The sequence below is a fragment of the Chiloscyllium punctatum genome, chromosome 11, assembly GCF_047496795.1.
Source record: "Chiloscyllium punctatum isolate Juve2018m chromosome 11, sChiPun1.3, whole genome shotgun sequence".
NCBI lineage: Eukaryota > Metazoa > Chordata > Chondrichthyes > Orectolobiformes > Hemiscylliidae > Chiloscyllium > Chiloscyllium punctatum.
Window position 1 is genome coordinate 51,744,597 of NC_092749.1, and position 26,140 is coordinate 51,770,736.

At 38.4% G+C, this 26,140-nt stretch overlaps 1 protein-coding gene across 5 annotated transcripts in view; it reads left to right on the top strand.

The window, feature by feature from the left end:
* The window catches only part of LOC140482978 (tyrosine-protein phosphatase non-receptor type 14-like), a 259,454-nt gene that overhangs the window by 13,127 nt on the left and 220,187 nt on the right, over positions 1-26,140 (top strand). The window contains exon 2 of one of the 5 annotated variants that reach the window (XM_072580789.1): positions 1,793-1,880. The exons of the other annotated variants lie outside the window; for them this stretch is intronic. The gene's annotated coding sequence lies outside the window, so the exon portion shown is untranslated. The remainder of the gene's footprint in view (positions 1-1,792; positions 1,881-26,140) is intronic. 5 annotated transcript variants of the gene reach the window in all.

Consider the following 26,140-nt stretch of genomic DNA (forward strand, 5'->3'; position numbering starts at 1 on the left):
AATCCTCTTTGGTACTTCAAAAAATCTCAAGTATGTTAGTGAGATTCTGGGCAATCCAAGAATGGGGATAGGAAAAAACTATGGCTGTAAGAGGTGCGGTTTGAGGTGGTTTTCTTGAATTACAGGAGCAGTAATTACTGTTTTGTAAGCTCTTGCATTGTTTTGGAACTTTGGAGGAAAAAAATATCAAAACAACAGCATGTTTAAAAAAAGGAGGAAGAGATCAAAGGCAGCGACCACATGATCAATGAGAGTGGAAGAAACCTACGCTGCTGTCTGATGCAGCAGTGAATCTGCACAGCTACTGCCTTTGCTGTTTGAGTTTAAATATGTCTGGACATCAGAATGTGTCTCAGAAAATTTAACAAACAGTGAAAATCACAGCTGACCTTGGAGGAAGTATGTGGGAGAGCTCACAGCACAGGAGCAGATAAGTGCATGGTTTTTAAGTGTAACCTTGCTGTCTTTTTTTTTAAGTGATTAGAGTGGGTTCTTTTTGGTTGTAGGTTTTATTGAGATCTGTCTCTTGATTTTTGTTTGAAGTCCAATATGACTTCTTTTGGAACTGTGGGAATAGTGTTGCCCATTAACCTTCTGCAAATGATTTCCTGACAAGCCTATGCCTTTTCAAATTGATCTTAGGAAAACCAGAAAGAAAAGCATTGGAAGCACTGTTGAGTGTTGCTGAGATTTTCATTTTGGAAGTCTGAATTGGGGAATTCCCACAATTGTAAATGTAGGGGGTCTCCCACAGACAAGCTTGAACACCAAAAGTAGTGATCCAACAAATGACTGCTTTTATTCTTATGTTCATCTTTCAACATTAGTTTGAAACTCAATAATTTAATTTACATATGGATTGAGATAAGATCTTTGACAATGTTGCTTTATAAACCATACAAGTAATTTGAAATTCATACACTATTTTCAGATCAATAAACATTTGATTTTCAATGTTGAAAAATCTAAGAATTTTGAATGTTCCAAATTGCTTCAGGTGACTTCAGTGCTGAGAAACATGAGAATTTTCTCTTGAACAATCAGCTATTTATAATCTTGAACAGGCCTCTATCTACAGTTTCATGTGGCAATTTTTCTCAGCTGGTGCCAGTAGGCTCTTCAGTAGGCTATAAAAAAAGGGCGGCACGGTGGCTCAGTAGTTAGCACTGCTGCCTCACAGCACCAGGAATCCGGCTTTGATTCGAGCTTCTGGTGACTGTCTGTGTGGAGTTTGCACATTGTTCCCATGTCTGCATGGGTTTCCTCCCACCATCACAAAGATATGCAGGTTAGGTGAATTAGCCATCTAAATTGTACAGTGTTCAGGGATGTGTAGGTTAGGTGCATTACTCAGGTTAAATGTGATCGTAGTAGGGTAGGGGAGTAGGCCTGGGTGGGTTGCTCTTCAGAGGGTTGGTGTGGACTTGTTGGGCCAAATAGCCTGTTTCCACACTCTAGGGATTGTATGATTTCTGTGACCATGCATTTTTTCCAGCATATAAAACATACCTTTTTTTTTGTGTGTGTGAAATTGTCTTCAATATTCCTAACTTCTTGATGTGCTGGTAAATTATATTACCCAGTTTAATACTGAGCTCTTTAGATTAGAAAAATCTAGGTTTATGGTCAAGTTAGCTCTAGTGTCGATGAATGCAATTTAGAGATTTAGTGCACAAATGTCCACCAAGCTTGTATATCCTGTGGCTATTGGCAAGCGTAAATGTACTGATTTTGGATGCATTTCATCGACTGTGACGCTGCATTGAATAGCCTCCTGCTCATCATTTTCTAGGTTCATAACAGAGTGGATGGCTGAGTAAGGTGTTAATGGAGAGCTTGAATTCACTGAACTATATCCCAAAGTGAATCTGTGCAATTAGGTAAGAAGGAAGAGAAATCCTGTCTTTAAATGCACCATACATATCACTCAAAATAAAAATGGAACGGCCTATTTTAAAAATGCAAAATATCCTATGTCAAAATTGTAAACAAAAATTCCATTATAAAATTGTCCATACTAGCCTATATTGTCTATGTCATTGATTTGAGTTTACAATGATAAGCTTTACTAAAATCTTAAATCATAATATCTAGTTATAAACAAACTTAGAGAAATTAACACTTGATCAGATGCATGAACAACATGTCATTTAATGTAGATTTTCTTTTATTTGAATCTTGCTTTGACCATACATTTGTGTACAATGCTGGTTTCCACACTAAAAGAATGTTAAAGCACAGGAAAACGTGTAGCCACAATTGTATGTTAGTAGCATGGTGAGGAAGCAACTGTCAAACAATTGAGTCTGAGGCTTTTTTTGTTTTAAATGGAAAAGAATGCTCGGGTGAGATCTATTCATGGTCTGGTAAATTATGAATATGATTTTTTTTTTCACTCTTACCTGAGTAAGGAGACATAAGTATGAAATTACTAATTGCTGATTTACCTAAAGAATTTTAAGGAGCTTTTCTTTGCACACAGAATTTGGGAATGGGGTGTGGCTGAAACAGACAGACAGTATTGATGTATTAAAGGAGAGGTTTGAGGAAGAAGGGAATAGGGAGAGAGAAGTGGGCATCAAGTGGTAATAAGAATGGGAAGAAGCTCCTGTGGAGTAAAATCATTCACAGAGACCAATTGGATGGAATAGTCCCTTTCTGTGGTTTAAAATGTAATTGATAAAATCCCAAAACAAGCCTCTTCATTCTGATAATAAAACCTGATTTTAAAAAGGAAACCGATTTACCATTTGAAATAAAATGTCCTATTAAAGTATATAGTTCAGACACATTTACTTTTTAAAAATTCTTCAGTGTTGAAACATAACCGATTCTAATCATTGAAGGATTGAGGTGTCTTCACTCCTCTCCTCTTTCCTCTTTTCTCATACACACACCCCTGCCCCCACCATATTCAATAACCTTTTTTAACAAATGTGAATTGTTAAGAAAGTGTATTTTTCCAATCCCAGCAATCAAAGTGACTTCTTATTCCCTCAAAATACTTTTCTTCCTTGTCTTGTTCTTTTCCTCAATCCACTTTATCTAGCTCCTGTCCCTCCATGACCCCTTCATTTCCTGTTCCTTTTGATATATGTATTAAGATAGATGTTCCTAGTCTGTTGACCATGGATAGTTTTAAGCTAAACTATTGATATCTTGTAGATAGTGGTGTACTTGCAAAGCTGCAAGTGTTTGCTGCTATCTGTATTGAATTATTTATGGGAAAATGAAATTTTGGTATAGATTAGCAAGTCATTTACAATTGTCATGTTTGAGTTAGTTCCTCTTGAAAGTGTTTGTGGCAAAGGATCTAATTCTTCCTCATTTTATTGTGCACGTGTTTAGTTTATATAGATCTTAAAACTTGTGTTTGCTGTACCTCTGAGATATTTGGAAAATATAGTTACTTATAAATATACACTTCAGTGTATTACACTTTGCATATATTTATAAATAAACATACTAAGAATAATAACTATTAGCAATCTGAATTTAAGATCCTAAAACATATGAAAAGTAAGCCATTGGCCCATCGAGTCTGTTCTGCCATTCGGTGAGATCATGGTTGATTAGATAATCCTTGACTGTAGTTTCTTGCCTTTTACTCATAAACCTTTCGTTCCTTTACAGTTTAAAAATCTGTTTATCTCATCCTTGAATACTTATACTTAGAATAACCCAGCCTTGGCAGCTGTCTGTGGTAAGGAATTAAAGATTCACTTCTCTCTGAGCAAAATTCCTCCTCATCTGTGTCATAAATGTGCAACCCTTTACCCTAAGATTATGCCCTCTGGCTTTGGACTCTCCCATAAGAAGAAACAACTCAAAATTCATTCTCTCAACCCCCTAAGAATTGTATATGTTTCAATAAGGTCACCTCATTTCTTTTAAACTTCAATGGATACAAGTCCAAACTGTTTGACCTCCCCTAATAAGAAAATCCCTTTAAACTCAAGATCAGCCTGTTAAGCCTTGTCTGGACTTCTCCAATGACAATATACCATTCCTTTGACCAGGGGATCAAAACTGCCCTCCATATTCAAGGTGTACTGTGACTGATGCCTTGTATAGTTTTATTAGTGCTTCGCTCTTTTTATTCTTGATTCCTTTTGAAATAAAGGCTGATAATCCATTTTCCTTCCATATTACCCACTGAATTTGGATGCTAGCCTTTTTAGGATTTATAATACTTCACATTAACTTTGGATGTTGACTTATTTATTCCTTTCAATTTACAACATTGTAGAGTTTTCTGAATTGCATATGTAAGTTCAGATTTTCTGAAATTCCATCTGATATTATGCTTTGAACTGGATAATTGAGGTGTTGTGATTTAAAAATTAGATTCCCAATGCTGGTTTTGGCCCACAACTTTATTGGTGTTGTATAGCTTTTGTTGTTATTTTTTCTGTGTATGTAGACCTTTTGTTATTGAGAGAGCCCATCTGGTTGTTATGTAACATGATTGAAAACAAGGTAGATAACTCTGAATAGGTAAAAGTTAAGTTCTCCTCTTCCTGGGCAAAACTAAATGCAGACTGGGTGACCACTTTGTAGAACATCCTATGTTCTGTCCTCCAAACTGTTCCTGAGCTTCCAGTTGCTGGCCAGTTCAACACACCATGTTTGCTACCAAACATCTCTGTCTCCGGCTTGCTGTAGTGCTCCAGCAAAGCTCAGTGCAAGTTGTAAGAAGAGTCACCTAATTTTCCACTCGAACTCTGCAGCTTTCTGGACTCTACTGACTTAAACAATTTTAGGGCTTGAGGCATTTTCTCCCATGTCCTTACACCAACCCCCACACACCAGGCTTTGTTATCACATGGGCTATGACTACACAAAACCCACTGCCAACTACTAATAGTCCCTGTTAGCAGCTATTCATTCTGCCATCCTGACTTATAATCCTTTGTCTATCCACTGTTTCTCTTTTTTAAAAAAACCGAAAGAACTGCTAATGCTGTAAATTAGACTGGTGTTCTGAGGAAGGGTTGCTTGACCCAAAACGCTAACTCTGATTTCTCTCCACAAGTGATGTCAGACCCTCCGCTTTTCCAGCCATTTGTTTTTGGCTTTCTTTCTGTTTGGGCTCTATCACCATCTTTCGTTTACTCCTCCTGCCCAAACCCTGTCTTTCTGCATAAATGCATTTTTCCTAGCTACCATCTGTTCTGAAGAAGGGTCACTGCACCCGAAACATTAATTCTGCTTTCTCTCCACAGATGCTGCCAGATTTGCTAAGTTCTTGGTTCTGATTTCCAGCATTTGCCATTCTCTTTTGGTTTTTTTTATTTAGGTTGCAGTTAGGTTGGGCTTGCCTCAAAGGTGATTATCCACTCTCAAATCAATCCATCTTATGCTTGTTTTGTAGATACTTAATCTCTCTGGAAAAGAATGGCAGGTCTATTTTTGCTCTTTTTGGTAGTAGACATGCATTTCCTATTAATCAGCATTTCATGTCCAATAGTAATTATAGTTTTTAGTGCTTAACGTTACTAAGTAGATTAAAATAAGCATTGCTTGAAACATAAAACGAGTAATTAACATTCTCTTCAGTGTGGTGAAATTCAGAGTCCGTGAGGTTGAAATTTAATACATGAGAATTGTTGCTAGTGTGATCTCTACTATTGAAATTCAAAGTAAATAATCAAAAATGTTGGAAAACATTGTTTTGGGAGGACAAGTCAAGAAGATAGAAACAGATTAAAGAGATGATTTCAAGCAGTCTCCTAGAATCCACGTCTTAAATCTATATCACTGAAAGTGAAATATCATACATTGACAACATTTGTAATATTTTAGAAGAATGTTTCCAAAATTGCTGTGTCCACAGTTTTGTCTACTGGGGACTTTAAATTGTTTGTTTGTTTGTTTTTAGAAACTGATTATGATAGTAGTTACTTTGTTATTAGCATTTCAATCTTTTGCAAAGTGCTGCACAATGCTCTTAAGTTGAAAGCTAAAATTTCCTTACTTTTTCTTTTGCTTCTGTATTGATGAACCTAACACTAAACCAACTAAGTAATTTATTTCCAGACTTTCTTTCATACATATGGATTAGCATCGATATGTTGTCTGCTTCTCCCCTGCCCCCCCTCTTTTTTTATCCCCCCTCTTCTTCCCCTTCCCCCATTGCCTATTTCCTTTCTCACATACTTCACTATTTTCTCAATCTCCTTTTTATATTTCGACTGGTGAAATCATAAACTACCTCAACCAAATTAAAGAAAAGCTTGATCTACATTACTGTTTATAATGCTTTTTAAATACAACCTTCATTTACTCTTCAGAACTCAAGAATGTAGCCTCACTTTCTAATCCATCTTCCCAGCAACACTTAATTGTGCCTTTCATCACATGGTTTTCCCTGTCATGGCACTGAAGCAATTTATATAAAATCACAAATGAAGTTCTCTCTGGTTGTGACTGGGTTCATTACCACACCTTAGCATCTGTGTAGTCTTTGATACGATCACCCTTCAACATCTTTTCTCCTTTGCCCTACCTTGTAGGATTGCACTGAATTAAGCTTTTCATTATCTATCCAGTCATTACAGAGAAACTTCAGCAATTTTTTTTAACACATCACCTGTTCCATTTGCCATCTAAGTCTCCTCAGAATCTATCTTCAAGCTTCTCTTCTTCCTTTATCCATGCATTACTCTTAGCATGATCGTCTACAGAGGTCAAATGAGTTTTTTGCTGACTAAATCTAGCTGCACTTCTATACTACCTCATTTAACTATTCTATTGTGCATATGGCATTGTTATACCACTATCTAGTTAGGATGGACTCCTGTTTCCTGCAGTTAAACATTAGAATGATCAAAGAATTGTGTTCAATTACTGCTGCAAGCACTCGAACCTTGCTACCACATCATCCCCCTCCTGAATTGTTATGTCAGCCTAAACCAGTCCATTAGCAACCTTAGCATCTCTTTCACCCTTGAGCGGAGCTTCCAACTGCATGTAATGTACTAACTATTGCAAAGCTGGCCATCTTGTTATTTTAGATACCATAATTATTTCTCCATTTTTATATGATGGATCCAAATTACTTTTGTACAAAAAAATTGCTTTTGCATTGCTTTATGCCTTTCCAGACTCTAATCCTATGTCCCTGCCCAAAATCAATTTTAAAAGAATTTCACTTTTTCCTGAAATTCCTTTTTTAATTTCCAGATTGACCTAACATATTTTTTAGCTGCTTTTTTTTGTACACTTTAATACTTATGCATGAGCAGACATATGGTTTACAACATTGGTACATACATTTCGATATACTCCAAACTTTGGAATATTCTGGAAATAAAAAAGACATGATAGAATACAATTAAGTTGCTGGTACAGACCAAAATTTCTTTTTGATTTCTTAAGGGCTGATGGAATTCTGAGATCAGTGGCCCACACAACTTGGTACCAGTACACTCAGCATTTGCAAGCTGCTTCTCCTCCGATTCAAACAAATATTAAAGGTTTGGTTCAGATAACTAACATCAATAACATGGCTCCTAGTCATGATTTAATTTGGAGATGCCGGTTTTGGTTGGGGTGTACAAAGTTAAAAATCCCGCAACACCACGTTATAGTCCAACAGGTTTAATTGGAAGCACACTAGCTTTTAGAGCGCTGCTCGTTCAGGTGGTTGTGGAGGACGCAATTATAAGGCACAGAATTTATAGCAAAAATTTACGGTGTGATGTAACTGAACAAAAGCCCTCTATTGAACAAATGCATGCACTGTAATTTTTTTTTTGTTCAACTTTTTTCTTGGTTGCAGAGTGCATCAATCTGACCTGCCAATTTTGGCTTTTTTCATGTGGCCTCCTTGTTGCTAAGTGCATTTTCTGTCAATACACAGAGCCATTTAATTAGTGATTTTGTTTAACACCAGTTTCCTTTCGGCAACTGTTTGTCTTGAAAGCCCTTTTTGCATTCCTAAACAAGTTACAAGCTTGTTGCTTGATGAGCAATTGCTGTAGTCTGTAGCTGATAACCCCTTCCTTGTGTTTTTCTATGATGATCAAAGTTACTCTGAACTTTTGGTTGTAATTCACCTAAACTTTACGTATGTTATTATTATTTCCTACATGTGCTCTCTTGTGCACTCTCTCGCTTGCTATCATGCTGTCTGTTTCTTTTCCCTATTTTGTATGCCTCTCTCTTCCCCCATGCCTCCCTTTTTCGTGCTGACTTGTTCTTTCAATCTCAAAACGTGTAATTCTTCTCCTGAATCTCAAAAATTGCAGAAATTTTGCCCCTCATCAGTCTTAGTACATCATAATTACTGATTTATTTATACTCTTTAACTTTAGATTTCCTGCATCATTGACTTTTGTCTTTCCCCATGTAAAACCTAAATCCAGATGTGCAAACTATCAACTGAAGATCTCTGAACTGTAATCTTGATCTTGAGACACTTGTCTATGTTGAAAGTTTAACAGCAGTACATATTACTGAGCATTTAGATTGTGTAAGAATTTACCCTGCCCCTGTAGTCCTTTCAAACATTTTGAATGTTGACTTTCTCCTCAAATGTAATCATTAATGGTTTAGTACGAAACAATAAAACCATAAGAGAGAGAGAAGCGGGAAGCCTCCACCACTTCCTCTGGCAGGTCATTGCATAGATGCACCACCCTCAGCATGAAAAGGTTGCCACTTATGTCCCTTTTAAATCTTTGCCCCCCCTCACCTTAAAACTATACCCTCTAGTCTTGGATTCTCCTAGCCTGGGGAAAAGACCTTGGTTATTCACCCTATCCATGCCCCTCATGATCTTATAAACTTCTGAGATCACCTAATAAACACCAAAAGAACTGTGAATGCTATAAATTAGAACTAAGCTTTTCCAGCAATTACTATTTTTGTGTAAGATCACCCCTCAGTCTCTGATGCTCCAGGGAAAACTGCCTCCATCTATTCAGCATCTCCCTATAGCTCAAACCCTCTAATCCTGGCAACATCCTGTAAATCTTTTGTGAAATCTTTCAAGTTTCACAACATCTTTCCAATAGCAGTGAGACTTTGTAAAGCAACCTCCCAGGGCAACAGTAATTTATAACATGACTGAATTTCAAATTCAGTTCGAGAGTGAGAAATGAGTGTCTAAGAATAGCTTTTTAAGTTTTAAATAAAAGTAATTACAAGTGTATGAAGACAGTTGGACAAAGTCGACTGAAAAGCAGGTTAAAGGGGTGAGGTTTTGCTGGTAGACAAACAATGACAAACGTTTCATTTGAGGAGGAAGAAAAGACTGCAGATAATGTCCCATTCGTTGGTAATTAAGGAATATCAAGTTGTTGTCAAATTTGGGAAAGAAAGGGCATGCAAATCTGTGAATATTGTTAGGTCAGAATTCAGCTGCTTTTGAAAAATTTCCCAAAAGATGTCTACTGTAAAAAGGAAAAGGAGAAATTAGTATGTAGAAAGCGAGCGTGAAATATTTAAAATAGACAAAAGCTTCTAAAAGTATATAAAAAGAAAGAAAGCAAGTGAACTTAGCTGAAGTCCCATTAGGGATGGGACTTGGGAAGTAATAATGGGTAGCAAAGAAATAGCGAGACTTTTGAACATGCATTTTGTATTTCTTTCTCAGTAAGAAACACCAAAGATAGGAGGGAATCGGGAAGTAAAGGGAAGGAGGTTCTGAAAATAATCAAGATTGTTATAATCTCTTCAGAGATTCTATAGGTTTAAATTTTTTTTAAAACCTCCACTTAATAACTGAAAAGATAACACAAGATTTCACATTTTTAAAACTTTAGCTTAACATGACTAGGAAAACAATTGAGTAAATGCTATTTTCCTTTAAGCAATTTATATTTGAAACTGCAGATTTTATATTTATTACATACCATAGTCCCTATGGAATTGCAAAGAACTGTACAGCACAGGAATGGGTCTTTTGGCCTACCAAGGCTGCACCAACTTTCTAAACTCAATCCTTTTGCCTTCAACAATTCATATCCCTCTGTTCCTGGCTATTCATGTATCTGTCAAGATGCTTTCTTAGCAGTTGCTATTGTATCCATCTCCTCTGGCAATGCATACCAGGAACTTATCATCCTCTCTGTAAGTGGGGGGAATAACTGTCTCTCGCACCTCCTTCGAACTTACCCCCTTTTTACACCAAACCTTTGTCCCCATTAGTTTCCCTTTCTACCCTGGGGGGGGAGAGAAAGAAAATTCGACTATCCATTCTATCAATACTTCTCATAACTTTGATGTGGAGGTGCAGGTGTTGGACAGGGGTGGACAAAGTTAAAAATCACACAGCGCCAGGTTATAGTCCAACAGGTTTATTTGGAAGCACTAGCTTTCAGAGTGCTGCTCCTTCATCAGGTAGCTGTGGAGCAGGATCATAAGACACAGAATTTAATGCAAAAGATTAGTGTCATGCAACTGAAATGATCTATTGAACAACCCTAGATTGCTGTCAAGTCTTTCATCTTTTAGATTGGGTTGCATGTTTCAGTTCAGTAATATGTAAACCCCAGAACTTCTTTTAAGTCACATTCTCAAGATATCTTAAGGCTTTTTTTAAAAAAGTGACATCTCTGCTCAGACAATGCATTAGAGATGTGATGTCAGAGTGTGTCTGTCTGTATCCCAATCTTGAGTCCGAACTGGTTCTACTTCCAAAGTAGGAATTTATAATATGTTACGTGGATTGACTGCTTGCAGATTGTGTGCTTTTTGAGCAAAATATAATTCTGCAAATGCAAATTCACCCCATAGACTTGTATGTGTGTGCATGTATGTGAGGGAGAGAGAATGTGACTGTGTAAGAGTGTGTGTGTGTTTGCGTGTGTGCGTGCTTGGTAGAGCATGTTGGTGAAATGTGACTGAGTATAAGCCTGTGAGCCTCTCACCAGCTTCTACTCCGTCACATTCAGCACACACTCTACCAAGCACTGGAAATAGAACCAATCTGACTCAAGATTGGGATACAGACGGACTCTAATCTTATATCTTTAATGCATTGTCTGAGCTGAGATGTCTTTTTTTTTAATAAAACTTTAAGTTATCTCGAATGTGTGACTTAAAAGAAGTTCTGGGACTTACACATTAGTGGACTGAAACCTGCAACTCTTTTTCTAAAAGATGAAGGACCTAACAAACCTAGGTTGCTGTTCAATGTATTGTTTTCAGTTACGTGACACTGTAATCTTTTGCTATAGATTCTGTACCTTACGATCCTGCTCCACAGCTACCTGATGAATGAGCAGCCCTCAAAGTTTGTACTTCTAAACAAACCTGTTGGACTATAACCTGGTGTTGTGATTTTTAACTTTCTCATAACTTTGTAAACTTCCATTCGATCATCCCTCACTCCTTGATGTTAAGTGAAAACAAACCAAGTTTGTCCAATCTCCTCATTGTTAATGTCCTTTAAACCATGCAACATTCTGGTAAGCCATTTCTGTACCCTCTCCAAAGCCTCCATATCTTTCTGGTAGTGTGGTAATCAGAACTGTCCATAATATTCCAAATGTGACCAAACTAAAGTTCTGTACAGCTGCAATATGAGTTGCTGATTTTTGTACTTCATGCCTCCGCTGCTGAAGGCAAGTCTAGCACCTGCCTCCTTGACCACTTAATCCACTTGTATTGTCACTTTAAGGAAACTGTGGATCTGTACACTTTAGATCCCTCTGTACATTTTGCTGTTTACACGATATTCCCTCCTACATTAGATCTTCCAAAATGTCACCTTACATTTGTCTACATTCAACTCCATCTGCCATTTTCCCACCCAAGTTTCTTGCCTATGTATATTTTCTGGCAATCCTCATCTATTACTGCAGCTCCCCCAGTCTTTAGCAAGTTTATGGATGACAATCAGGCCACCTACATTCTCTTCCAAAATGTTTATATTTACATTACAAACAGAGTCCCAGCACTGATTCCTATGGAACACCACTGGTAACAGATCTCCAGTCAGAAAAACACCCTCTACTGCTACTCACTGTCTTCTATGGCTACACTTCACCTTTTGTATCAGCCTGCCTGCCATATGGGTCCTTCTCAAAGGCCTTGCTAAAGTCTATACAGACTTCTACTGCCCTGCCCTCACAAATCATCATTGCGTATCTTTAGAGGAAATGACATAGGAGCTTCTGTAGCCATGCTGCCTATTGCCCTTAGAAATTCCCTTTTTTCCAAATGTGAGTAAATCCTGTCCCTAAGAATATTTTCCAATAATTTCCTGACTGCTGACATAAGGCTCGCAGAGAAGGTGACTCCGCTGCTCTGTTATAGAGTCATACAGCATGGAAATAGAGCCTTTCATCCAACCAGTACATGCTGAACACAATCCCAAACTAAACTAGTCCCATCTCCCTGCTCCTGACCCACATCCCTCCAAACCTTTCCTGTTCATGTATCTATCCAAACGTCTTTTAAATCTTGTAAATGTACTCACATCCACCATTTTGTGAGGAAGTTCATTCCACGTGCGAAACGCCATCTTTATAAAAAATTGCCTCTTATGGCTTTGGAAAATCTCTCTCCTCTCACCTTAAAACTGTGTCCCCTAGTCTTGAAATCTTAGGGGAAACACAACATCATTAACTCTATCTGTACCTCTTTTTATTTTATAAACTTCAATCAGGTTGCCTCTCAACCTTGTACGTTCCAGTGAAAAAAGTCCCAGCCTTCTTTTATAACTCTCACCTTCCAAACCTGCCAACGTCCTGGTAAGTCTCTTCTGAATCCACTTCAGCTTGATAATATACTTCCTGTAACTAGGTGACCAGAACTGGAGACAGTATTCCAGAAGAGGCTTCACCAGTGTTCTTTGAGGATGTTACTAGGCAAGTTGAGGGTCGAGCGATGGATGTTGTGTATATGGATTTCAGTAAGGCATTTGATAAGATTCCCCATGGTAGGCCCGTTCAGAAGGTCAGGATACAGGGAAATTTAGCTGTCTGGATACAGAATTGGCTGGTCAACAGAAGACAGTGAGTGGTAGTGGAAGGAAAATATTCTGCCTGGAAGTCAGTGGTGAGTGGTGTTCCACAGGGCTCTGTTCTTGGGCCTCGACTCTTTGTAATTTTTATTAATGACTTGGATGAGGGGATTGAAGGATGGGTCAGCAAGTTTGCAGACAACACAAAGGTTGGAGGTGTCATTGACCATATAGAGGACTGTTGTAGGCTGCAACGTGACATTGACAAGACGCAGAGATGGGCTGAGAGGTGGCAGATGGAGTTCAACCTGTATAAATGCAAAGTGATGCATTTTGGAAGGTCGAACTTGAAAGTTGAGTACAGGATAAAAGACAGGATTCTTGGCAGTGTGGAGGAACAGCGGGATCTTGGTGTGCAGGTACATAGATCACTTAAAATGGCCACCCAAGTGGACAGGGTTGTTAAGAAAGCATATGGTGTTTTGGCTTTCATTAACCGGGGGATTGAGTTTAAGAGTCGTGAGATCTTGTTGCAGCTCTATAAAACTTTTTGGTTCGACCGCACTTGGAATACTGTGTCCAGTTCTGGTCGCCCTATGATAGGAAAGATGTGGATGCTTTGGAGAGGGTTCAGAGGAGGTTTACCAGGATGCTGCCTGGACTGGAGGGCTTATCTTACCATAGGAGGTTGACTGAACTTGGAATTTTTTTCATTGGGAAAAAAAGGAAGAGGGGACCTAATTGAGGTGTACAAGATAATGAGAGGCATAGATAGAGTTGATAGCCACAAACTATTTCCCAGGGCAGAAACACAAGGGGTCATAGTTTTAAGCTGTTTGGCGGAAAGTATAGAGGGGATGTCAGAGGTGGGTTCTTTACGCAGAGAGTTGAGAGCATGGAATGCGTTGCCAGCAGCAGTTGTGGAAGAAAGGTCATTGGGGACATTTAAGAGACTTCTGGACATGCATATGGTCAGAGAAATTTGAGAGTTCGTACATTAGGTTTACCTCACATGAGGATCAATGGTCGGCACAACATCGTGGGCTGAAGGGCCTGTTCTGTGCTGTACTGTTCTATGTTCTAATGTCCTGTACAACCTCATGACTACCCAACTCCTATCATCAGGGGACTGAACGATGAAGGCAAATGTGCCAAATGCATTTTTAACCATCCTGTCTATATGTGACACAAACTTCAAAGAATTATGTACCTGAACCCCTTGGTGCCTCTGTTCTACAACACTATCTAAGGCCCTACTGTTAATTATATAAGCCCTACGCTTGTTTGTTTTATCAAAATGAAATAACTGGTGTGTATCCAGATTGAACTCTATCTGCCATTTTCAGCCCATTGACCCATTTGATGAAGATCCCTTTGTAATCTTCGAAAACCTTCACTGGCTACTATGCCACCAATTTTCGTGTTATCTGCAAACTTACTAACCATGTCTTATTTACTATCATCCAAATTATTGAGATAAATGAGAAATAAGAGAGGACCCAAAACCAATCCCTGTGAAACACTGCTGGTCAAAGGCCTCCAGTCCAAAAAGCAACACTCCACCATTACTCTGTCTCCTCCCGTTAAGCCAATTATGTATTCAATTGGCAAGCTGACCCTGAATCGCATGTGACATTTTAAGAACAACATGTAATGGAGTAGTGAGAGGTGACCTTAGCTTGAAAGAGCAAGATTTGGAACTGGTTTGGGTAGAGGTAAAATATGGGGAAGGTAATAGTCATATAGAAACCCTGACAGTAGTTACACTAAAGAACAGAATATGCAAAAAGACCAAAACAGGCTATATAAGAAAGGTAACATGATAACCGTTCATGTAGATTGGGTGAACCAGATAAAAAGTGCAGCCTAGAAAATTAGTTCAGAAAAGGTGTTCAGGATAATTTCTTAGTAGTACATTCTAGAAGCTACCAGATATAAAATTTCCTGCTCAGCAAAGAGACAAAATCAAGCATCAACCTCTGGTAAAGGAGTCTGTTGTGACAGTGATCATAACATGAATCAGAGTCATAGAATCATTAGAGATGTACAGCATGGAAACAGACCTTTTGGTTCAACTCATCCATGCCAACCAGATATCCTAACCTAATCTAGTCCCATTTGCCAGCAATTGTCCTTTTCATGTACCCATCCAGATGCCTTTTAAATGTTGCAATTGTACCAGTCTCCACCACTTCATCTGGCAGCTCATTCCATACGCGCACCACCCTCTGCGTGGAAAAGTTTCCCCTTCGGGCCCTTTTAATTTTTCCACTTTCGCCCTAAACCTATGCCCTCTAGTTCTGGACTTGCCCCACCCCAGGGAAAAAATCTTGTCTGTTTACCCTATCCACGCTCCTCATGATTTTATAAGCCTGTATAATGTCACCCCTCAACCTCCGATGCTCCAGGGAAAACTGCCCCAGCCTATTCAGCCTCTCCCTCTAGCTCAAATTCTCCAACCCTGGCAACATCCTTGGAAATCTTTTCTGAACCCTTTCAAGTTTCACAACATCCTTCCTAGAGAAGGGAAACCAGAATTGCACGCAATATTCCAAAAGTGGCCTAACCAATTTCCTCTACAGCCGCAACATGACCTCCCAACTCCTATAGTCATTGCTCTGTCCAACAAAGGAGAGAGACCAAATGCCACCTTCACTATCCTATCTACCTGTGACTCCACTCTCAAGGAACTATGAACCTGGCCTCCAAGGTCTCTTTGTTCAGCAACACTCCCCAGGACCTTACAATTAAGTTTGCCTTTCCAAATGCAGCACCTCCGTTATCTTAATTAAACTCTATCTGCCACTCCTCAGCCCATTGGCCCATCTGATTAAGATCCCATTGTACTTCTTTGCTATCCATTACACCTCCAATTTTGGTTTAAAGAAAGGGAAAGAGTGAGAGTCTAAGACTTGTATTTTAAACCTGGATAAAGATAATTATAAAGATTTGAGGGCAGATGTTGCTAAAGTGAACTCTGAAACAAAGTTAAAAGATAAATGTGAAGCATTGTAGTGGCTGATTTCAATGGGGATATTTAATAACTTAATGAAGCCTTATGCCTGTGAGAACGAAAGACTTGTGAGAAGGTCAGGAATTGTCTAACAAATTATTCTCTCCCTTTTGTAAGTGGTGGACAGGTATTGAAGAAACAAGGCACAAGTCACTGTAATGGAATACAGTCCACTTGACTAGATAAGTGCAGTTCTGACAACACTTGAGAAGCATGACCCTTTCCACGACAAAGCAGCCCACCTGAAAGGCACTCTATGTACTACCTAGAAAATGCACAACAGTATTCAGCAAGACTCCTTCAACTTCTTCCAAATTCTCCATCTCTATCACCTGGAAGGACAATGGCAATAGATTCATTGGAACAACACCAACAACTTCACTCACATGATCCTAATGAAAAGCTCATCACTGTCACTTCACTGTCTCTGGATCAGTATCCTAGAATGTTCGTTCTAACAGCACTGTGGGTACCCTTGTGCCCTAAGAACTGTGACAGTTCAACAAAGTAATTCATCACCAATTAGTGATGGGCAATAAATACTGACCTATACGATGACATCCACATCCCATTAATGGAAAAAAAAATGCATTGTCCATGGTTAAACAAGGACATTAAGAATAAAATTTTTAAAAAGTGAAGTAAAAAGTTGGTATGAACTGGCAAAGGGAAAAAGTAGAGTCTGGAAGAAAGCTAGTTGGTAATCTAAAACCCAATGGGAAGAGTTTTTACAAGTAATTAAATAGAAAAGAGGAATTAAAGCTAGTATTAAGACATGAGCTAGCGAGTCTGGTGAGTTAACAGTGCAAAACACAGCAAAAGCAGAGATTATTAACATAGATTTTGTCTATTTTCATTTGTAGACCCTGCCCCAAATTTAATTTCTGGGGTTGGGGCTGCACTGGATTGGGACTTGCCCTCTGGGTGATCCAGGAAAAGTAAAAAAAAAGATATTGCCAGCCCTAGAGGTAGGCTAGAATGAAATCCGACCTTCGGACTCCACTTTTAAATGTAAAAATAAAGATCAAAACAGAAAATGTGCCCATGCTTTCCCCATATCCAATCTGTGCCCTTTTACCCAACTCCTCATACACTATGCTTACCTACTCATTCCTGCTGATGTTGGGTCACTGAATCAGGAGGCCCTTAAGAAACCTGGTACTGGATTCTTCTTGTGGTTCCTCCATGTTAAGCCCAGAGTCTACTGCTGAAGGTATAGGAAGCATTAGTTGTCTACTTATGGGATTCAACAATGAAGGAAGGAGGGCTGTCTCGAGGCCTGTCCACTGCTGAATCAATGATAGTAGAGACAGGAAGGCAGCAAGGTCTTCACCTGTCACTTTTCTGCCTGATTTAAATGCCTTACACTAATGAGATTCCCCACAGGAGAAGACATTGAATTCTGAGCAGCTCTAATTCCATCCTGCTCTGAACCAAAGAGGTACTGAGGCCAAATATAGTCCTTTTTCACTCAGTCAGTAAAGGCAAAAGATTAACCTCTCTGCTTACTGTGCAGCTTAGCTCCCAATTTTATAACATTTTCAAGTTTTCAACTCTTCACCCCACTACCCACACCATTCCTTGTCAAAGCCCTTTTCTGTACTAAACAAAGCACGAGCACAATATAAGTCCTTATTTGACCATTTCCACTCTCATATTTCAAAAGGTCACCTTCTGAATGCTTACTTGTGTTTCGATTTGCATTCATTTTTTTACGTTTTCTGTGCAGCAACATTTCAAGCAGGATTCTTTAAATGATTACTCTTCAACCCTACCATTGTAGAGTGAATGCAGGTTTGGCTGCCTTTTACATACATGGCAGTTTTTTCAGACTTCCGTGATGCTTAGTATCTCTTATACAAAGTGTACATCTGTTTTGGACTTGCATTGTCAAATTTTGAAAAGCTATTTCCTCAAATATTATTCACCAAAAATCATTGCAATTACTGTGAATGGTAAGCAGATTTGTATCTTTATTCTCTATATAGAACCTGACATTAGAATTAGTGGCATACTGTTTCAGCAAGTCCTCTGTTGTGTACAATAAAGTAGCTCTGTTGATTGGTTGTAGGGAGGAAATTGTGCCATTATTCCTGCCTCCAATCTTTCTACTTAGCTCGCCAATGTCATAAGTGCAAACTTCCAGTTCCTCGAATATGTATCGATTAACTTTACCCTTTTTCTTAAGACACCTGTAGAAAATATGTAGGCCAAGCAGGAAACAGAAATCCCACTGAGCTGGAGCGCAGCTAGAAAGTTTCTTTTATAAGTAAGAAATATTGTTTCTCACTACCTCCTTGTTTATGAGGTTGGAAACACTATATAAAACAGCATACAGTAAATTTGATGATTTAGCTAGGATTATAAGGTACCAACAACATTGGAGGGTCTATATAGATGTGCAAGGAAAACTGTGCTAACATTACACCTTGTTTCCACACTTCTCTAGACAAATTCTCTGGTAAATGTGTATTTTGTAATTTCAGAAGCCAATTTATTGACCCATTTTGAAAAAATACTGCTGAGACAAATAAATGGGATAGGAGGATTTTGACCAATCTATGCAAGCTCGGGAAATGTCAGGCATTCGGTGGCCTAGCAGTAGCACCATGGTGTAATGAATATCTCTACCATGGGGTAGAGGTGGCAAGTGTTTGGTGGGGACAGTGGCTGAAGAAAGAACGGTGGTTGCTGGTGCTTTGTGTTTTTTTTGCTGCAAATAGCCAAAAAAATGTGTTTTGGCCAGAGGCATGTTTTATGCAGCTGCATGTGTATAAGGTTGGCCTGAAGCAGTAAATTGTTAGTAGTGATTCCTCAACAAACGAAGTATGCCATAGTTTACAAACCTTCAAAAATGAGGGTAGGGCTTAGTAATATCCTGCTTTTAGTTGATACATCAGCAAATGTACGTGCTTGTCCACATAATGCATCAGGTATATGAAGGTGCAATTTAAATATTACATACGTAAGCAGTTTTTTACAGCATCTGTTTCCTGATGTGCAGGTTGTTTGAGAAAATGCTCTAAGTTGCATGTTAAAGGTGAACTCATGGCCAACCACAACTGCATTGAACCATTTCAGTAGTCCATAGAGTGCAGTATTTACTTGGCCAGTTATGATGAGAAATAACAATAATAGCTTGGAATTGTATACAATGCTTTTTCTTTGTTGCACAGCCATTGGGAGGTTCTGTGCACACCAGTTGACAAGCTAGTGCTTGCGTTTTTGGAGGCTGCTGCCACACAAAACAATTTAGGAGGGAATGCTGGTTATGTCGCATCTTTAACATAGTAAAAATTTACCAAATTGCAAAAGTTGAAACCAAGTCCTAGGAGGAGACACCAGATGAAGTGAAGGAAGCAGGATTAACATTCACTATATACAATTTAAAACCGTTTGAATTAACAAAATTACATTGTCTTATCACCTATTGGCCTTCATAGTGAGAGGATTTGAAGGCAGGAACAAGGATGACTTATTACAATTTATGCAGGGTATTGGTGAGACTGCACCCAGAACATTGTGTGCAGTTTTGGTCTTTTTTTATCTGAGGAAGGATATCCTTATGATAGAGAGAGTACAACGAATGTTTGCCAGTTTGATTCCTGGGATGACAAGGCTGACATATGAGGGGAGATTGAATCAGTTAGGATTGTACTCATGGGTTTAGAAGAATGTGTGGGGATGGGGGGGTGAATTTGGTGGTGTTTGGGGAGGGTGGGAGTTTCATAGAGACTTACAATATTGTATGAGTACTAGAGAAGTTGGATGTAGGAAGGGATGTTCCTGATGTGGAAAGTGCAAAAACAGGAGTCATGGTTTAAGAAGAAGGTGAAAAAGCTTTTGGGACTGAGACGAGGAAACAGTTACTCACCCAGAGAAGGGTGAGCCTGTGGTTATCACTACCGTGGATAGTGATTGAGGCCAAAGCATTGTGTTTTCAGGAAAAATGTAGGTATAGCTCTTATGGCTGAAGGGATTTGGGGAAAGGGTGTAGTTAGGGTATTGGGGTAGTTAGGGTTAGTCTCAATGATCAACCATGATCAGATTGAATGGCAGAACAGGCTCGAGGGATCAATGGCCTAGTCCTGCTCCTAACCTCTCTGTTTCTATGTTTTGTGGTTTAATGAGGACAAAGTTTGTGTTAATCTGGATTCAGACTCCTCCGTGAAATGAAAGCACCAAGACACCTACCAATTGTGGATAAAGTTTATTGAATACTCAGCCCTCCAACTCCTCCTATTCCCTTTAGTTTTGGTGTTCCATATGTGCTCAGACAATTAATAGCCACCATCTATTTTTTTCCTATCTTGAAGTAAAGACATTCAGTTTTTTAATATGATTCATCACCAACCATTTAACAGTTAGGCTCAAAATCTACAGGACAGGCTTTATTTTTAGCTATATAAAAATAAGAGCTAATAGTCAAAACTAAGAAATGGGTCATTAGCATATTTCAAACATTTTTAAAGCATGTTTGGCTAGCTTCTCATGGTATCTCCTTTCTTTGATCTTTCCATTTTTTTTCATTCTTCCCTGCCTTTTTTCTTCATGTTTCTTTTTCATTATTCAGTATGATCCACTCTAATACTTTTTAAATTTATTTTGTTAGTTATTTTTAAATCTTATCAGTATCTTTAAATCATGGCATTTCTTATTTTAAAAGCATATCTGATGGGCAGTTTAAATTTATATCAGTAGTTCATGATCTGATGTACCTGCCCTAATTCTTTTGTTTTTCATTTGTTACATTAAATGGTTTAAAGCATTGGCACAATTGCTTTACTTGCTAAATAGTCTTGACCCATTTTTACTAAGAGGAATTGCCCAAAAATGTAATGGAATCAACTTTTACTTGCTTAATGACTTCCTGACTGGATCCTGAGTAAAACTTTTATTTTTAACATTATGCTTAAAGTTTGGCAAGAACTTACTACTGCCAAATTTAAGGTCAGATGCCTATTATATATTAATAGCATTCTTTTTTAAAGCAGGGAAGTGTATACAAAGTCTTCTTAGTTTTCAGACACACAAGATGCAAACAGCATCACCTTTACAAATTGCACACCAAAAAAATCCTATTTCCCTCCCTCCTCCCTCCTCCCTCCTCCTGCCGCCGCCGCCACCACCACCACCACCACCACCCATCACCGTCCAACATCGGAAATAAAAATTTATGATGCTGATTAAATGTATTTCTAACTCTGTAACATAATCTGATCATAAACGATTGTGTGACATCTATTAACATTTTTTGGTTGCCCAGTTGTTTCCCTTCTATCCAGCAAAAGCTGTTCTGGTGGTCTCCACCTTGCCTTTTATTTTTAAATTTGATGCTGGTGGTATTGAGCTTCACTTCGGAATGCAGACGCCCTGTTGTGCTATTAGTGGAAATGCGGGAACCAGCTCCTCCTATTTATTTCGTAATCCATTCTTAAACACATGTTTTTTGTTGGTCCATAGTATCATGGAACATTTCTACTTTGGAGTGCAACTGATATGATAGTAAGGTACAAGCACTTTTGACAAAGTCATCGAACTTTTGCAAGTAAATTAGGATATTTATTGTAACACTTTCTTGACCTACCTTTTAAAATATTCAAAAATTCTAGAAAAAAATGACTTAAAACTGTTGGTTTTTAATAACAATCAGCCTAACAATATTTTAAGAATCTATTCATGTGATTTGATTATAATCATACAATGTGAAAATCTAGTTGGGGACTGTTTTCTCTTGTACCAGGTTTGCATTTGATGAGCTCAATGTTATTTGAGGAGTAAACACTTTTTATTTGCAATAATTATTTTGTGATTAAGTTTCAGCATCATAATTAAACTGCTTTCTAACTACCGTTCTTGTTGTTCCAAGACCAAGTCCTTGTTTAGAATTCAAGTTTTGTAACAATATTATAATTGCTCTTTCCTGGAGTCTGAACAAAAGTGAAAAAACTAAGTTCAATGGGACAGTGAACTAGGGAGCAAAAGCAGTCAAAAAGAAGTCTGATTAAATCTTTAAAGTACCTTTTGATAAGTTTGATTAAAGATTCAAGTTGTTGGACAGGCAGTGGTATTTTTTACAGCTCACATCTTTGAGAAAAGGCTTCCCTTTAGTAAACTTTACATGCTTTAGAAGTGACTGGTTGCTTCTGATGCCAGTCGTAATTCTTTCTCCATGCTGTATGTTGATCTTTTCAACCTTTTTTTTATTCTTCCAAAAAAAATCTTGTGTTCATTTCTGAATAGAATAGAATTATTGTGCATGACCATCCCTGAAGACAGCAGGACAAGTAGATGAGCTAGTTAAGGCAAATGAGATTCTAACTAAAAGGGTGGTTGAAATGAAAACCCTCCAGACATTTAACAACTAATCAGGTGAACAGTTGAAACACTACAGAACATAAGGCAATAGGCCAAACACTGGAAAATGGTAATAGAATTCATGGATGACTGATGTCTGGTCTGGGCACAATTGACTGTGCTGTAAAACTCCCATGACTCTAAGTAACAATTTCTGGAAAATACTTGTACTTTTGTCTTGATTTAGAACATACATCAAAGCTAAAGTGGATCTGAGGGTTTACTTCTCAATTTACTTGCCTCACTCATGCTGTAACATCAGGCCTATAACTTGTCTTGGATGGGAGATACCCAGTGAGATATGTCTGGTCTGTCCAAGGTACAATTCAAGAATGAGGGTTAAATTCTGAATGACAGCCCCTGCTGTAAGCTATGCTTAGAATGACTAAATCAGAAAACGTGAGATGGAGGCTATAGTTCATTCAGCATCCTTAAGGAAGGAGGAGTTGAATTTTGGAGATTGTGTGAGAGTTAGTGTTATAACTTTGAACAGCAAAGACATTCTTCTGCAAATGGAGCTCTCTTGACTTTTTTTTTTCCAATGTATTCTTTTCTGAGTTAATTTTTGACAAACAGTCCGGAAATTGATGGAAATATGTGGTGATATGATGTAGCCAAGGCTCACCTACCAGTAAGCAAGATGTGGGCCCAAATGATGAGTACATAAGCTAGACTGGCAATTCATGGCATAATTTGGAGAGTGCTGTTCCATTGGTCCTGCTGTTTCTCAAAATGCGACAATAAAATCGTGACATGTGCCCTCTTTGGATGCAAGTAATCTATTAACACGATGAGGATGATCAGAACATTCTCCAGGTGTCTATCCAATTTTGATGCAACACCCTTTTTTTTTGCAGAAATATTGTTTATTAATAAAACATCTTCATCTGCATACAAAGCATACTAAAGCAGTCGTGTGCAATCTGTGTATCAAGAGAAACAAACGTTGAAATTTGACATTCCCTGCAATCGCAAAAACCACAAGCATTTCTTACTCATGCAACATACATCTGACAAATGAAATGATCCCTGTGGTACTTTGGTAGAAAGACCTTAGATGGTGGTCTTTCCTTACTGCACCTTGGTCGCAGCTGCCCCAAGCTTTAGTGCATCCCTCAGCACGTAGTGCTAGACCTTGGAATGTGCCAGTTTGCAACACTTGGACAAGGTCACCTTTTTACACTGAAAGTTCAACAGGCTTCAGGCAGGCCAAAGAGTGTCCATCATGGAGTTGATTATCTTCTGGGACCGTTGATGTTTGTCTTGGTTGTTCTGGAGCTGCTTGGGACGAATCTTAACAAAAAACACTGTCTACTCTCTCCAGCTGTATTCCAGCAGGAAATGGTGACATCTAATGTCAATTCTTTGATCTTAGTTGTTTCAGTGACATTATGTAACTGATTTGATTTGATTTATTACTGTCACGTGTACAGAGGTACAGTGAAAAGTGTTGTCTTGCATATTTTACAGGCAGATCGTTCTATACAACTGCATCAGGGTAACAGAAGAGTGCAGGATACAATTCTGCACGGATACTATTATGCCATAGTTCCCCTATTTTATGGCAGTGACTGTAGTTCAAATGTACTTCATTGGTTGTGAAGCACTTGTAACGTTGTGGATGAACCATTTTAGCTCATCCACTTTTGAAACCAGAACTAACATTGAACATCTCTGCAATTTCCACACGCAAAACACAACTATCTAAAGCTTCGCAATGTCTCTTGAGTTCATCATCAAAAGTTGCCTGTTATTGTACAAGTAATGATGTATTTTCTTAACTTTTAACACAAATCATTTTTTAAGGCCTTTCTGAATATGATTGCAAGCTTTTGCTGTGTTCCTGTATCCATCAGGGCTCAAATATTTTCTTTGTAGCCCACAGATGAAGAGTCTTTCAATTTATGGACTAAATTCAAAGATTTATCTCCAGGGGGGAAAAAAAACACTATACTGATGTGCTTCACCACTGTCCTTGAGGATAACATTTAATTTTTTTGAAAATGGAAACTGCGATGTTCCTCCGTTGATGTGGACAAGTACAATTTAAAGAGTTGGTAATATTTCAATAGTTTGGCCAGGATATTGGTGCCTCTGGGACGTTACTGGATTCTTGCTTGGGGAAAATTGCTATGAATTTTAGCATTGATAATCAAAGGATGGGTGGGGTTCCTAAACTTTAAAGCACAACTTTGTCTTGGCCATAACTTAAATCAGACTTTAGTGACGTGACAGTGAGAAAATTCATATACTGTTAAAGTGGATTCCAGTTCTGTTTAGCAGCTGATTAAAAGCACGAAAAGGAAGATTGGCAGTGCTTCTTTTTCCAGGAAGGCTTGATGAATTATGCGCCACACAGTCTGTGGAAAGGTCACTGGTAGACCTTCCCCTGGGATCAAACCTTTTATTCACCTAGAGAGAGTGAAATGATGGCCAACTGGCGACAGCAGCTCTTGTGCTTAGCAGCCTCACCTAAAGAGGCAATGAAGTAAATGTCCAGAGCAGTGATGAGCAGGTTGCACATTTTCACCTATTGGGTGTGCTGATGGCAAACAGATTGCTGTGTAGCTGGGTTAATCTCAGTGGTGGTGGGATAAGGCCCTTAAGTGATTTAATTGGAGTGGGAAGCTAGACCATGGGCTTTCTTAGCCAGAACTTGATTGTGGCAGATACAAGAAGGCAGGAAGATTCAGGTTTGCCACCAGCCACTAATTAAATGCTCTTCTTGACTCCAAGTAAGAGCAGAGTTTAGTTTTGCTGTCGTGAAGTATAATTGTATTTGTGCATCAGAAGATATATGGCAAGTGCAGCTTAAGTTAAGTTTTCTCTATTGACAGAGATGGAATAATGTATTGTGCTCATGCTTAATAATGCACACTACTAATCTGCAGAGAATTATCGGGGCTGTTGTAGCTGTGTGTCTGAAGAAGTGTATAATGCTACCGAAGACTGAATAGCTTTATTGTGTGGTTAAGCATGATTTACCAAATGAAGCAAATTCAAAATCAAACCTATGTCTGGTTTATATAACTGGCTAGACATTACCAGTTAAAGTATTTATAATGCAGAGGTTCCTCAAGACTGTTAGGAAAATTCACTTGCCCAGCAGGTTGGGACAAATAAATGTAGTCCCCAGTCTATTGAGCATTATGCTGTAGATTAAACTGGATCATGTAATGAGTATACTAACAGTATCCTTTTGTAAAACAAATGTTTTAGATGCAATCATAGTCTGTACTGCAATGCTGTATGCATAAAAAAACTTAATTTTTAAGTCCTAGGAAGTAAAGCAAAAAGGGGAACACAACCTTGTTAAGCTAACATCAACAGTAGGGGAAAATACTCCTATCTATTGTAATTAATGTGATTATGGAATAACGTTATATTTAACAAACCTGATGGCATTTCAATTTTTAGGCTATTTTGAGGTTTATCAAAGTCAATATGGGTGAACCAGTGAGTGTGTGTATTTGGAATTTCAGAAGGCTTTTGAAGTCCCACCAGGAGGTTAATACATTCCCAGTTTCATATTCTTTAAATTTGATAATATCCTAGCATGGAATGAGGATTGGTTAATGGTTGGAAAGCAGAGAGTAGGAATAAATGGGTCATAATCAGATTGGGACACTGTGACAAGGAGGTAACCTAACCATTAATGCTTCCTGCTCATAGTCTGTATCAATGATTTTAGATCTGAGGGCCGATTGTAATATTTGGAAGTTTGCAGATGACTCAAAACTTGGTGGAAATGTGTGTTATGAGAAGGATGCAAAGAGGCACCAAGAGGATTTAGAAAGACTGAGTGAGTGGGCAAGAGCATGGTATATTGAACATCATGTGCATAAGTGTGAGAT